Here is a 15238-nt window from a genome sequence, read left to right on the forward strand (position 1 = left end):
CTGACCACCACCAGGAGGCAACGGGTAAAGTGTCTTGCCCAAGGACACAACGACCGAGACTGTCCAAGCCGGGGCTCGAACCGGCAACCTTCTGATTACAAGGCGAACTCCCAACTCCTGAGCCCCGATCGCCCTTTGGAGTGTGTATCCAGTTGTTTGTATTACTACATGGGCATAACATTCACTAGTACAGTGATAGGTTTCTATTTCAACTATGCTGTCTTTGTCCAGCCTCGAGTCTGCATACCATGCAACTGTTTACCTTTTTCATTATTTAATATATTTTATAAAAGCAAATCTGTCAGCTCTGTAAGGGAAGTTTCTGTACCTAACAAGCTTTTTCAGTGTACAACAAAGTAATGCAATATATATATCACTCTATAGGGCTGTCACACCTACAGTACGTACACCTCTCTCCCTGGTTCTTTTCAGGCTCACTCTCACTCCACCATGAGCTACTCAGAAAGCAACACTGAATAATTCTCTTTTCACCTCTATCTGGCCTTGAGAGGCAGTGACTGGGACCCTGCAGCTCAACACCGCTGAGTCTGTGGCCCTGTAGTACATAGCATGGCACTCTCCTTGTTGGTTATTCAGCCTGCTGCTGTTTTCCATGCCCTTTGTGTCCCCCTAACACTGTAAGTACACTTGTTTTTAGCTTGCTGATCAGTATCATGTTTGGTGCACACTAAATGTTTAGTTGTGAATCTATATCTTTTAACCCACAGAGCGACTCGCTACAGGTGTATTATAACTGCCTGGGTCAGGTACGTGCCCAAGTGTCTCTCCTAAGCTATTTCTGCCTTTCTACACCAAAGGCTTCAGAGTATTTCTTTTTCAGATCCCTTCATATACACCCTCTAACTGTTGTTTGGTTTTCAGGTGGCCTAGGGAAGAGCAAAGAGAAGAAAATGATGTAGCTTCAAGCGTTTTCTCCTTCCCTTATTGCACATTCAGAATTCACCCAGTACGTTCCCATCATACAATCTGCAATGGTACATTGCAGATGTGCATTTTTCCCTCCAAAGGAGGGAAAAATCCACTACAATGCACTGCAAATCAGTAAATGCTCTTAAAATGGATACATTATTGAAACAAATTATAACATCAGCGGAGGAAATATGATTTTGGTCGCAGTTAATTGCACGGACAACTTTTAATTTTATTGTTTGCTAACTGCTTGTTCCTATCATTCATCAGGTGCAAACACAAATTCTTTTTCTTTGCTTAAAAATCATCTCCAGGTGAAAGGTTCCTTGAGTCGCATCATATAATTAGATCGCTTCACAAATATGTCATCTTAACCACTTACAGTTGCAGTTTTCCATCATGTGCGCTAGACCTCCTCTGCTGTTTTAAGGCAGATACCCTTCAGCTTGAATTCACTTTTGATGAATGAGAGATGAAGCTGCTAAATCTGGCACAAAGGACAGATGTTAAGTGGTAATTATGGACAAAGAATCCAACCTTTTTATTTTGGTTGGCTGCATGCACAATGACATATAGCGCAGTTCAGGTCATCTGCACATACTCTCTCCCTCGAAGACCTCCGGACATCACAGCAGAGCTCAGCGTTGACAGTCGGACCCTCGGGGACATGCACAACCCTGTGAATGTCAAGCATGCTCCTGACCTGATGTGTTGCCCTCAAACTTAGACACTGCACTCTCTTTAGCTTGGCTGATATACAGTACAGTATTGATGCGATGAAGCTGGAGCTCAACTTTTATGGCCAATGATATGGTGAATTTATGGCTGGTCTATGTCTTCCTTCTCTCTTCGATCCTTGATCCTGAGTTTCTTTCTGTTTGCACCTTCAGGAACTCCACAGTACTACACATACACTCATTGCTTAAGTTGAAATTGTGGCTAAAACAACAACCCACTGTTACTATTATTTAGTTTTAATATGTTTTGTCGAAGCTCCCCTATCACATCCCTGTGTTTGTCAAAAAAACAATACAGTTTTTCTGGTATACAGTTTATATATAATAAATAAAAAGCTATTTTCTGCATTGCTGATTGAAAGCTACTGGATGTTTACACTTGCAATTTAATAAAAGGACATTGACATATGTAAGTAATGAACACAGAGATACCCCAGTGTCAGAAACATGCACAGAAACACTGACACAGTCATTAATGTGAGACTGTTGAGAGATATTTTTTAAAATCAAACGGTGTTCAAGGTTAGGTACACTTCTCAACTGATTGAATATACCTGATAATATATTGCAATTGGGGAATATGTAGTAACTGTATATCAAATGGGATGAAAAGTTAAGTCCATGTGAAAGTGGATTATACCTGCTTTACTAAACAAAAAGCCAAAAGCAAGAGTACACTTTATGGTTGGCCTATCTTCTGATTAACATGTTGCAATATGAGGATGCAGTACTTCCCAGGTTATTTAGTCATGATGTTGCACAGCTTCAAAATTCCAGTGTGCAATTAGGTTTTCAAGCTAGATTTCACATACCAGTGTACTGCAGATATGCTGATTATTTACAGTCTATGGGATTAAGAAATTGCTGTAATAAGAATGTCTCCGCACTAAATATTTGCTGATGTGAAAAATGCCATTGGCTGTACTATGAGGAACATGTAGATATTACTGAAGCTTTATTGCAGATGGTTTCTGATGTTCTAAAATTTAATCTTTGAAAGATATTAGAAAAAAAATCTACTGTAAATCAACTTCCACTTTTACAGCACTTTTTCAGAATGATATGCTTACCAGTATTCTGTTATTTATTTATTTATTTATTTAATCATTGGATGCTGTTTTTTCTGATGTCACAAAGAGTGGACACTTTAGAAAAAGAATAGCTAGACTCAAATGCCCTCCACAGTCTAGTGCCACAGGGGAGCTTGTAGAGCACACATTTCCTGTCAATGTGTCCTGCCCTGCAGCAAGTGATGTCCTCCATTCAACCATGAGACATCCACACCTGCAGAGAGAGACAGAGAGATGTACTGTAACATGGACAGATATCCTAAGGACAGTGTATCATTCATGTCTTCATGCACATAGTTTGAATGTACATGTTGAAAAGGTGTTGAAAAATAGTGGGACAAGGAGGGAAATAGCGTGACAGAAATGCTGGTGTGGAGGCAAGTCTGAAAAAAAGTGACAGGAAGTAGAGCTGAAACAAGTGTGGGCATACTGAAAGAAAAAATGTGCAGAGCTTGTGGCATTATGGTAGAACCTCAGCCTGTTGAGGTGTTCGTATGACACCTTTACTTATGTGTGACAGGCTTCACAACCTGACCACAAACCAAAAGATATATTTTTTATATATTCCAAATGCTTGATTTGTTTCCGGTTTGTTTGTTTTCAGGGGCTGATTTTTGTTTCTCACTATTTCATTCACGCATTTCAACAGAAATCCTGTCCACTGTCTAGCTAAACTCCACTCTACCTAACTTTCAATTTGATAATAAATGTTATGTATTTCAAAAATAGACCGTATCAAATTCCCCATTCACCCGAATATACTCCCAAAGTCCTAGCTGTATATATATATATATATATATATAGATACACACACACACACACACACACACACACACACACACACACACACACACACCGATCAGGCATAGCATGATGACCACCTGCCTAATATTGTATTCAGCCCACTTTCCCTACAAAAACTTCCCTGAGCGGTCAAGTGCCAGACTTCACTAGACCACAGCACACTGTCAGGGGTGATGAAGACTCATAATGTCATACCTCGATGTCTGTGTGTGTGTGTGTGTGTGTGTGTGTGTGTGCGTTGCTATAGGGAAATAGCAAAAAGCAAAATAATTAACAGAAATAATAGTCCTTCCCTAACAAAACGCTTTAATGTGCTTTCATGTACTAGCCATTCAAGGCCAAATAGGACATATAATACAATAATATAAAATAAAATAAAAAGAGACACCAGGAAATGATCATATCTGTATTCCATGCAACATTGACAAGTTTTAGATTTAGATTTTAAACACATCATAAAACACACAGATCACGTTCACTCAAACCAGAATGAGGATAATGGCTTTTCACAGGCCAGTGCGCAGAGAGCATAAAATCACCCAGTACCACTGGTTACACATACCAGAAGGAAATTTTTCATTTAAAACAATTTAGATTTGATTAGGAAACTCTGATTTAACTTAGTGAGTTGACAGCCACCTTAGTAACCACCTTTACTCATAGAAAAAGAACATACATCCTGGGTCTGTTGAATTGGTTTCATATTAAACGCTGAGCTTGACTTTGTGGCCTGCTGGAGCCAAAACTATGCTCCATTAGTAGCAGTGTTAAAGCTGCACTTCTGGACAGCTTCACACTTACTGCAAAGAATGGGCTCCACTGAAGCTGCATTCATTCATTCATTTGTACTTTCACATATATTAAACAAATTTGGCCACAGGGTTTCTGCCTATCCAAGAGGACAGCATGTGCAGTTCTTTGCTTCTCCCAAAGTTTTATAACAATGAAAGAAAGAATGAGTAATGGCCACAAAAAGAAAGACAAAGAGGCTTTTAACAAAAGAGGATTAGAACAAAACAGTGTGAAAGAGTGAGTGTGCGTGTGAGGAGGGTGGGGGAGTGGCAGGGAGCTGAAAAGCCGGGCTAAGACATGAAACATACGGAGAGAGCGATAACAGGACGAGGAAGGAGAGGTACTTGCTCCAGCTAGATTTAGCTGAGCAGGGTCCCTTGATATGTAAATGCGCTTCTGCAGTATGAATGTTTGATGGCAGCTGAGGGTTGACGTGCAGCAGTGGCCAACAAAGCATGAAATATACATTACAACTCGAGGCATTGTACTGGAAGAGAAAGGTGTGAGGCACACACACATTTACTATACACAATGTTCAGAGGAATCTTGTGCTGTCACCAATACACACAGAAATACACTCTAAGGACAAGAGTTCACCCTTGGGTCAGAAGCTTGAAGGGTGATAGAGGAAGCAAATTTACAGGAGAGTGTTGATGTGTTTTTAAATCGAGGGAGCGCCGTTACAGAATACGTTTATGGGTTGCATGTATGAGATGGGTGGTTATGAATTTGTATAAATGCTGTTGAAAGAAAAGCAAAACATTATGCAGCGTGTGCTGGAGAATAATCTATTATTTATTTCAGTGTGTAATTTTAAATACATGCTCCTCGGATGCTTTTTCACTCCTTGTGGTCTGCCATTTGATCTGTGCTCTTTCCCACAAGGCTGAGCTATAGATGCAGCTTTTAATGAAGACAGCATGCTCGTTGGAGTGGCTAATTGGTGTTGTTTTTAACCACAAGTTGAGCTTACATTTTTAGACTCACTCTAACTATAGACACTTCCATTTTAGATTTGTCATTTTCAGTTATCTGAGGATTATAATTGGTTGGCTTCTGTTAGTACCCAAAGGTGCTTAGTAGTTAAATGCCACAGCATCCACAAGTTTTTCTTCTGACCATCTCCATCCCTTTATGACCACAGTGAACCCATCTTCTGATGGCTGATTCCAGCAGCATAACAAACATCATCACAAAGTTGTATAAGCTTTAATAACTTTAAATAAACATAATAAAAGATGTGCATTTGCAGCTTGTTTAGGGACATTGCTAACCCATGAGGTTGCCCTGTGATTGCTGAAGTACTAATCTAGCACCTGCTATCCAAATATAAGCTCTGTGCTAAAAAAGTCAATGGTGTCACTCCCCAATGTTGAGCTTGCGGTCAGAGCCCTGATAAAATCAGCTTGTGCATATTAATGTGAAGATTCAATCATCTGACAAACCCAGAAACATGAGTCAAAAACAGTTGGCTAAAGTCCAAGTTTATAAGTAGAATAATCAAACAAAGTTCATAACAGACAGAAAAGCAAACAAAGTACAAGGCCAACAAGTACACAACTATGGCAGATGGGCAGGCTGGACAACATGGGCACAACCACTTTACAGTAGTGCACCAGGGTATTAATCAGGAGTGTCAGGTGAAGCTGAAGACATATGGAAGTGTCTGACTCTGAAAGGAGTTCTCTTTACTATGTGTGTTAATTATCTGGTTCAAAATATTTACATTTTGATTTTAAAGGTTGACAATATTTTAATTAAAATAAAGGAGTAGAAATCAGCCGTTTTGATGTGCATTCTGGATCTTGAGAGACAAAACCAACCAAACCAATCACACCTATGGCCAATTTAATATCACCAATTAATACAACATGCAATATGCTCACACCAAAGTATTTAGTGTAAGTAAATCCTGTGAGCCAAAAGTTAATGTTTTAGATTAGTCTAAATGATGGCTTTCACACACCTTTTACGGCTCTTGACTCTGTGTGTTGTCAGTGAGGGTATGTATCCCTGATATTGAGATTATTTCGAACTATTAACACTCATACATAACACTATTGTCATGAACCGAAGTTCCGAGCGCAGGCAGGACCCAGTAGCAGAACACACACACTAGGGTAGGAGCGAATAAAGAAAGTAATTTTTATTGCAACTAAAGGTGTCCCGTGAGGGTAGCCAGAAAAACAACGTATGGAACCAGAAGAAACCGAGGGACCGCGCAGGGAACGCCGAGAGCGGGGCTGTGAGAGGCTGTAAAACAAAAAGAGAGACAGATTACTGGGGTGCGGAAAAAAGGCAGCATACGAGGGAAGGTGGAGTGTGAGTCTCACGGTGATAGCCGGGCCGAGTGAACCAGAGGGGGGGTGGAGCTCCAAAAGGGGTCGAGACGGCGAAGCTGATGGTGAACCAAATCTCAGGCGGACAGGTGGACAGGCAGGTGGCTCGAAAACAAAAACACGCCGAGTTGTGATCTGGGTACACAGGGAAAAAACAGTGTTAGGTCCGATGGAGAGTTTGTCATAAGAGTTCTTTTCCCGCAGGCGTACGTTACCGCTGAGAGGCGACTACGGACTGGCGTGGAGCAGCAGGTAGGGCAGGATTAAATAGTCCACCTGGTGATCGCCTGGGATGGGATGCAGGTGTGGGGTTAGCAGCCACGCTCGTGGGCGTGGGCATCCCAGCAGCACCCCGGACGCCGGGCCGCGGACCATGACAACTATACAAAAATGTTGATGTTTTATGATATTTTTCAATACAACATTCTAACGTCAACCTGTTTTCAGTACAATATGATGACATGAGCCTATTATTGCATCATTCTGTTGTGTGTGTGTGTGTGTGTGTGTGTTGTTAAGTTCTCCCCATACCCTTTTATATGGCTGACTGAATTTTTTTTCCAAGGTCAACTTTGACATGGGTGCTAACAATGCTTAGCAGTCTAACATCCACAGCTTTCTAAGCCTTGGGGGGGAAATGACCACCTAGATTGGCTAACAAACAAACAAACAAACAAACAAATAGAACTGATTACAGACTCCCTCACTTTGTACGGATAATGATTTTTGTGAACTATATGTTTAAAAATCCATTTTTTTTTTTACAGTTCTGGAAAGGGACAGAAAGGCACATTTGTAGCTACCCGGTGTTCACAGTTGCAGTAAGTGTACATTAACATGTGACTGTGTGGAACAGGAAAAAAAATAACAAGAAATGAAAAAAAAATCGACGCTTTTATTTCTGTGCTGGTCTCTCCAGTGAAACTGAACCTTTTATGCCAACTTGGAGCAAATAAATCCTGTACGACTATTACTTTTACCGAAATGCTGAAATAGAGAAAATAAAACACTATTTTACAATTACCTTCCATTCCTAGATTTTATTGTCTACCTCTGCACAGCATAACAATCATTCTTCCCTATAATTACCTTTTACTCCCCTCCATCACTGTTTTTGACATATTAGATTCAAATCTTCCTTATCCTATATATCTATGTATGATGCCAGACGCCCCGACGTCCCATTGGCACACCAAATATTTCATTCATCTTTGTTTTCACCACACTGTTTAATTCTAACGGCAGGGACCAGCAGTTTGAAGTATTGGATACTTAAGTTGTGTGCCACAGGACCTGTTGTGAAAGCCTTTTGCCATATCATCCCTAACATAAACTGTGCCATATGGTTCTTAGATGATGGTGGCTTGCAGCGCAGCTATTAAACACGTCACTTTCATTACAATATCCCATTTTAAAAGTGACTTGAAGTCATTTGGTTTGATTTTGATGGATATGAGTGTGCATCACTGCTTAAACCTTGCTGCTTGCAGCATGTATGCCATCACATTAGCGGGTTAGAGTTTAGAAGATTACATCTTGAGGTAAAAAAAACCCCCAAAAGAAACAAAAAAACTAAACTCAACCAGCTTTTGGTGGAAGACAACTTTAGTCTCTGCCAAGATCTCCGGTTGCCAAAATTGAGTGCACAGAGACATCGAAGCCACTCATCTGAATAACAAGTGTGTCAAACTGGCTTCCTTCCCCAGATGCAGGAAGAAGCTCATAGTCCCAAATGCTAGTCCATAATACTGGTAGAAACCAATGCTAGTCCATAAACAGCACCAAGTGCTAACAGCAATGTACTTTGTGTGCCTTTTGTTGCTGGAGGTGCACACACAGCCCTCCCTAAAATCCCTGAACATCTCTCAAGTTTTAAGACTTTACAGTGAAGTGTTTTACTGGGTTGAAGACGAGATCAGGTTACCAAGCCCACCTGTAATGATTATTGTCAACACAGAGGAGGTCTCATTTGTATTTTTTCAGAAAGCCTGGCTGCCTGCATACGTGAAGTATTGAGCTGCATGACAATCTATCACTTAGCATTTCCAAAGTGAGAGAGTAACATTCATTTACACATGCAGCACATCAGTTTATGTTTGATCAATTTGGTAAATGGTAAATGGTCTGTATTTGTATAGCGCTTTACTAGTCCCTAAGGACCCCAAAGCGCTTTACACATCCAGTCATCCACCCATTCACACACACATTCACACCGTGGATGTTTTCTTACAACTAAATTTAGAATGTGGTTTCTCCAATTATCACAGCAACCATCAGTACTTAGCAATATAACTATTATTGGTAGTGGTTGGGTTGTTTAAAACATTGCATTTGAAATTCCTGCAACTCAATAACACTGAATAAATCCATAAATTCACAATAGATACATAACTGTGGTAATGCTAGGTCCTCATCTACAATGAGATGCTGCACCAGCAGCTTTCCCAACACCTTCATGCACGAGAGCATGACGTGAACAAAGAAAAATAATATGTGCATGGAGCATGTAGGCAGGACTGTGGTGTGATGCTGGTGAATGAGAAGCTCCTCAGCCTCAGCTGGGAGGAACATCATATTGCAGTACAAGAAAATTTGACATTCTTTATTACATTATCTATTAAAGTGCCATCAGATTTAATTTCTCATCAGTGGATGGTGCTAGTCCTGAGCCACTTGACTGTGCCTGAATGACAGCATGTTGTCACTTAAACAGACTGATGCCATTTGTGTTGTATTCCGTTGCTAACATTTTTTCTCATTTCAGTTTTTGTTAACAGTTCGGAAAAGGGTGAAGTGCCCACTCCAGGTCGGAGATGAGTTCCCGCCCCAAGTGAAGGAGTTCAAGTATCTCGGGGTCTTGTTCGTGAGTGATGTGAGAGGAGGGAGCTGGAGAATGACAGACGGATTGGTGCGGCGGCTGCAGTGATGCGGACGCTGCACCGGTCCGTCGTGGTGAAGAGAGAGCTGAATGTAAAAGTGAAGCTCTCAATTTACTGGTTGATCTATGCCCCTACCTTCACCTATGGTCACGAACTGTGAGTAGTGAACGAAAGAACGAGATTGCGGATACAAGCGGCGGAAATGAGCTTCCTCCGAAGGGTGGCTGGCCTCTCCCTTAGAGATAGGGTGAGAAGTTCGGCCATCCGGGAGGGGCTCAGAGTAGAGCCGCTGCTGCTCCACATCGAAAGGAGCCAGCTGAGGTGGTTCGGGCATCTGACAAGGATGTCCCCTGGGCGCCTCCTGGGTGAGGTGTTCCGGGCATGTCCCACCAGGAGGACCTGGACACGCTGGAGAGATTATATCTCTTGGCTGGCCTGGGAACACCTTGATGTTCCCCCGGATAAGCTAGAGGAGGTGGCAGGGGAGTGGGAGGTCTGGACTTCTCTGTTAGGGTGCTGCCCCCGCAACCCGGCCCCAGATATAGCTAAAGAAGATGGATGGATGGACAGTTTTTGTTAGTTTAAAATTTTATCATGACAAAACCACAATGGAGAATTTTTCTGAAGCAACATATTTCAGAAGAAAGAGAGTAATGTAAAATGTTTAAAAATAAATAAATGCACAAAAAGCAATTCATAAGTAAGCGCTTATTCAAAATTTATATTTCAGTTTGATTCATCTGAGCTAAATGTCAGAGTGAGTTAATATAAATATGCCTCCTTAGCTTTTGTGTTTGCAGAATCTTCTGATGTAAAATAAATCTTTTCAATCTCTTCAGTTATTTTATGTCCAGTTCATAGAATTTTCCCTTTGCGCAGTGGAGGCTTAAAGCAACAGCCAGCTGCATCTGATCAGAGGAGAAGCTGGAAACAACCATTAAACATTTTGGTTTTCAATTCCCGTACCCCGACCGAGCCTTCAGTCTATTCACTGTCTAGACTATAAATCAAGCTCATTAGTTAGATATGGAGCAGGAATGAAACCTCCTGCTACCAAATAAATAACTTTTTATATAACTTTCCATTTTCAAATGCAGCCTAGTCCAAGTTCATACGAAGATGTAAAAACAGGGAGAATTCCATTACTTAGATTTTTTTGAATCATTAGCAGGATGTGTGACAGCCATAACTTTTAATATAGCTCTACCGTAATGCTGACCACTATTAATTTAAAGCACTAAAGAGAATGATGAGTGGAGAATAGATGTATATGTAATGCTCTGCATATTATAGATGATTAATTTCACCATTGAAGTTAACTGACTTATGCTTAAGGTATTTGATTGCATTGCCATAGCATCTATATAGAACAGTGGTATTTGAATGACTGAGAGAGAAAGTGAGTGCCTTGCAGCATATTATTGCCCATATCCGTATTTTTATTTCTGTACTCATGGTTAAAGGTATTCTGCTGGGGCCAAGAACCAATTAACCCACCTGTACCGCTGTGGGTTCTGACTGGTGTGACAAGCTCTGCAGTGCCAAACTACATAATGGTACTCAGCTCGGGGTGCAGTGGGAGATCCTCCCTGCTGCTGAGCTGAATGAAACAAACTGAGCAGATCAGGATGCAGGGGACAGACAGCTCTGCTGCTAAGCAATGAGGACAATGTGACAACAGGTGATGATGCAGCCATTGTGTGAGGCCAACTTGTCCTTTCATGCTTGCTGGCATGACTTTGCTGTTTTGGTTTCCGTAACTTTCTCCCTCATTCATTCTTTCAAGGACAAAGAAGATATAGTAATATGTGTAATTTCTAGAACAGGAAGCAATCTTTTCTTTGCCTTTTCTTTTATTGATGTACAAAATACGAGCATCCTTAGCTATGTTCCTGAAATATACATCAACAGACGACATGTTTGCATTAAACAGAGATTGTGAGCTAGAACTTCAAGTTGTTCCTCATTAATAGGCTGCTACTACAGTTACCTGAACAGAAAGCCACATTGTTTATTAAAGAACTGAAATGGGGGTTGTGAGGTACCTCAGGGAGGTAGACTGGTTTAAGTTAAGACTGGTTATTATGCAAGGGTGGTGAAGGGCATGTTTAAGGACAAAGTAGATGTGAGGTGTGGTAAGAAAGACAGTTGGATCCAAGGGATCGTATCAGGGAATTGGCTCTGTCCCTTCAGGTTTGCGATGCTGATGGACAGGCTGACTGAGGAGGTCAGCCAGGAGTATCCATGGACTATGAACAACATTGTGTTACTGTACCAAGAGTCAAGGATAATGTGGAAGAGAGTCTGAAGAGGGAGCTCTGAAGAAGAGAGGAATTAAAGACCGTACAAGCAACACAATGGGTGGCAGAGTTGAAGATGTTCAAATTTTCGTTGGCTGTGATCGGGGCAAAAGAGATTAGAAATGAGTATACTACAGGGGGAGCTTGAGTTTAGCAATATGGAGACAATTTAGAGAGGCTTAAATGGTTTGGGCATGTGCAGAGAAGGGACAGTAGCAGAGGTGGCAAAAGTACAGACATTCTGTACTTAAGTAGCAGTACAGATACTGTCATGGTCCGGGTGAGTGCGGGGTTTTCCCCCTCCGCTGGGCTCCACCTTCAGGCAGAGACTCCAATCAGCTTCAACACCTGGTTCCAAACAAGTCACCAGCATATAAGACCAGCACTCACAACAGACCTCTGTCAGATCTTCTGCTAACTCACGTTAGTGCTAGGCCGCCAAGCCCTTGTGAGAGCCCTTAACAATTGCATTTCTCCTCACTGTGTTTTCTTTGTCACTTCCCAAGCTAAACTACTCACATCTCCGCCTGAACGCTGGTTTTGTCATCTGGTTGCTTCCTTTTCATCATTAGACTCCACCTGTCTGCCTCCCTGCCAAGTCCCTTGCCCCCTCCTCGCATGACACTTTAACCTGCAACACGTAAGTCCTCACCACCACAGTCTAATCCTTCGGCTATGATTCACTAGACTGCCACTGACTGCTTGTCTCCTCTCATTATAGTGACTGCGTAGCTCCATCCAAGCCACTGCCCCTTTTTCCATTCCCAGGATCTGTCCATGAAATCTAGCACCTAGTCATAGCACTCAGTCGGAGTTTCATGTTCATAGTTTGACCTCATAGTTCTCAGTTCATAGCTTCCACAGTTCATAGCATTCATAGTTTCCTGCTTTGTAAGTTAACTAAGCACTGTAAATAAAGCACTGTGTTCACGCCCGTTTTGCCTCCCTCTGTGTCTGCATTTAAGTCCACACCCACAGCCTGGCCCTCTCGGTCGTAACAGATACTCTAGTAAAAGCACTGAATCAACTTCTTTACTCAAGTAAAAGTGAAAAAGCACAGTCTCTGAAATGTATTAAAGTAAGAAAGTAAAAAGTAATTCATAAAAAATTATACCATGTATATTATTGCAAATGAACTTTTTACCATCTTAATATAATAATAAAATAATATTAGTACATGAGAATATAAATGCTATTCAAATCTATATTCTAATGAATATACTCTGTTATGTAGGATACAAGCATTTTAAACAAGAAAATGAGAACAGTCAGGGGTTTAAGTGAGATCTAACATGTGGAGGAACCCCAAGACTGCAGTGTATAGGCACAAAAAGTTCTATTGTGAGCTCCAGCAAATTGTCTCAGTGTGCAGGCTGTGATCAGCTGACCTGCTGCTCTTTATAAATTTACGCAACTGAATTCAACAAGATGTCAGCAGGTTCAAGCTATCCCGGCTGTTATATTTCTTACACTAACAGTATGCTGTATATTGTCTGTGTGCTAGACAGTATACATATGGTAATCAGTTGGAATTCAGTGAATTTAACTAAGTATCATCTTAAATTAGTCCTCTACACTTGATGTAACCCAACACTAACCATGAGGGCCACAGCCACTATCTAACACAGTGTTTTACAATATATTCACCATAGCAGAGCAAACAAACCTTTTTTATCTCTTGGAGATAAAGTATCTGAATTTCAGGATCACGCCTCCAAACACGCTCTTTCCTGTTCTTATCTATATATATTCCTCCAGTTCTACAAACTGTTTGTTCTTGTTTCTGTGCCCCACCCTCTCTCCCCTTTTAATTCTTTAAATTCTTCACATCTATTTATTACATGGGGATCTGCGAGGCCCAGGACCCGCCGCCAGTCCCCTTCAAGGCCTTCCGCAAACTGCAGCTTAATTCATGTCCAAGCCATTCACCTTTATCTACTAAAACACTGTCAAACCTCAATGAGGACGTGGGCCCAGCAAGTGAAATACAAAATAAAGTCTATTTTCATGCAACATTTGAACAATACAGAGTAAACATAAAGCATTTTAAATTACCTGACAGTTAAAAAACATTACTCCCTTAATGCTGGATCCTGTTCTGTAGCATTAGCTAATTGCTAGGCTCACTTTAACCTTTAAGTATAAAATGCTGTAATGTACACTGCGGAACCTAAAGCAAGAAGTCGCTATCGAAAATGTAAGGAGTAGAAAGTACATTTGTGTAAAAATTTTGGGAGTAAAAGAAAAAAGTTGTTAGAAAAATAAATACTGAAGTAAAATACAGATACAAGAAAATTCAACTTAAGCACAGTGATGAAGTATTTGCACTAAACCTTCCCACTCTGGATAGTAGATACAGTGCACAAACGATGTTGAAGATGTAGCTACCAGCCAGGGAAGAAAGAGACTTTACAGATGTACAAATGAAGTTAATCTGTCATTTTTTTTTGCTATTGAACATTTTTATTGTATGAGCCATCACCTTGAAAAGTTCCCAAATATTATTGCTTTAAAAAAACAAAATAAAATCAGTTGCAGCTGTGCACTGTTCGAAATAACCTTTCTTAGCACCTGTGGTTGTCTATATCAAAAGGCAAAAGCCTAAAGAGTGACAGGTCTCTTGTAAATCACAAAATAGCAGCTGACGGAAAGATGAACGAGGGTAACCGAGGGTCGAAAAAGTCTTTTAAAGTGTTGTTGGAAATTTTCAGCAAAGTAATCAGTTCTTTGGATGAAAATATCAGGAAGCTTAGAGCAAGGAATCAGCTGGGTAAAGGAGAATACAAAAGTGAGAGGACATCCCAGTTTTCTGCCTAAAATGCTTAAAAACAGTGAAGGATGCATGATGGATGCTTTAAGCTGTATTGATGTCCACTATACAAAAACAGAGATCAAAAAGGATCATTAAATTCATATTAGTCATCTGTAGTTTTTAATGCCTGACTACTAACAAGTGTGCTTCATCGCCAAGGAAAATCTTACTCTTCTTCTTGCCCAAAACCATCATTTTCAGGATGGCTGGTGTTTATTAAAGGTAAAGCAGATAAATGCACACAACAAAATTAACACGAAAACATTCTCACAATTTCTACGAATAAGTGATAACATGCTCAATTGTTCAACCACACAGCAATTTCTGACTTTGGTTAATTTTGGCCACCCGAAAAGAATAACAATTGTTTTCTTATAAATAAATTTTTAAAAAGTAACACTTCAGCTGTCTTTATATCTCATAGCAGTGTAAGAAAGCCTTTGCTCTTTATAGTTCAGCTCTAATGATGCAAGTTTACTTTCTTCCCCAATTACTTGTAATTTGTTCATAATCATTTGAGCCATTAGCATGTGGCGGTTTTCATCAAGATAGCCATATTTTAATAATAACAAGGA

The 15238-nt window shown here is 40.6% G+C and overlaps 1 long non-coding RNA gene across 1 annotated transcript; it reads right to left on the reverse strand.

Annotated features, from left to right (window-relative positions):
- Window positions 1–6406: 6406 nt before the first annotated feature.
- Window positions 6407–7036, reverse strand: LOC146700803 (uncharacterized). The gene is made up of 3 exons (XR_014922683.1): window positions 6888–7036; window positions 6667–6807; window positions 6407–6586 (listed from the first exon to the last, which is right to left on the reverse strand). It is a non-coding gene; the product is annotated as an uncharacterized LOC146700803 (long non-coding RNA).
- Between the last annotated feature and the right edge of the window lie 8202 nt (window positions 7037–15238).

The sequence above is a fragment of the Copadichromis virginalis genome, linkage group LG10 (genome assembly GCF_057382275.1).
Source record: "Copadichromis virginalis isolate Kocher_CV1m ecotype Utaka linkage group LG10, C_Virginalis_male_GT1.1, whole genome shotgun sequence".
NCBI classification, from domain to species: Eukaryota; Metazoa; Chordata; class Actinopteri; order Cichliformes; family Cichlidae; genus Copadichromis; species Copadichromis virginalis.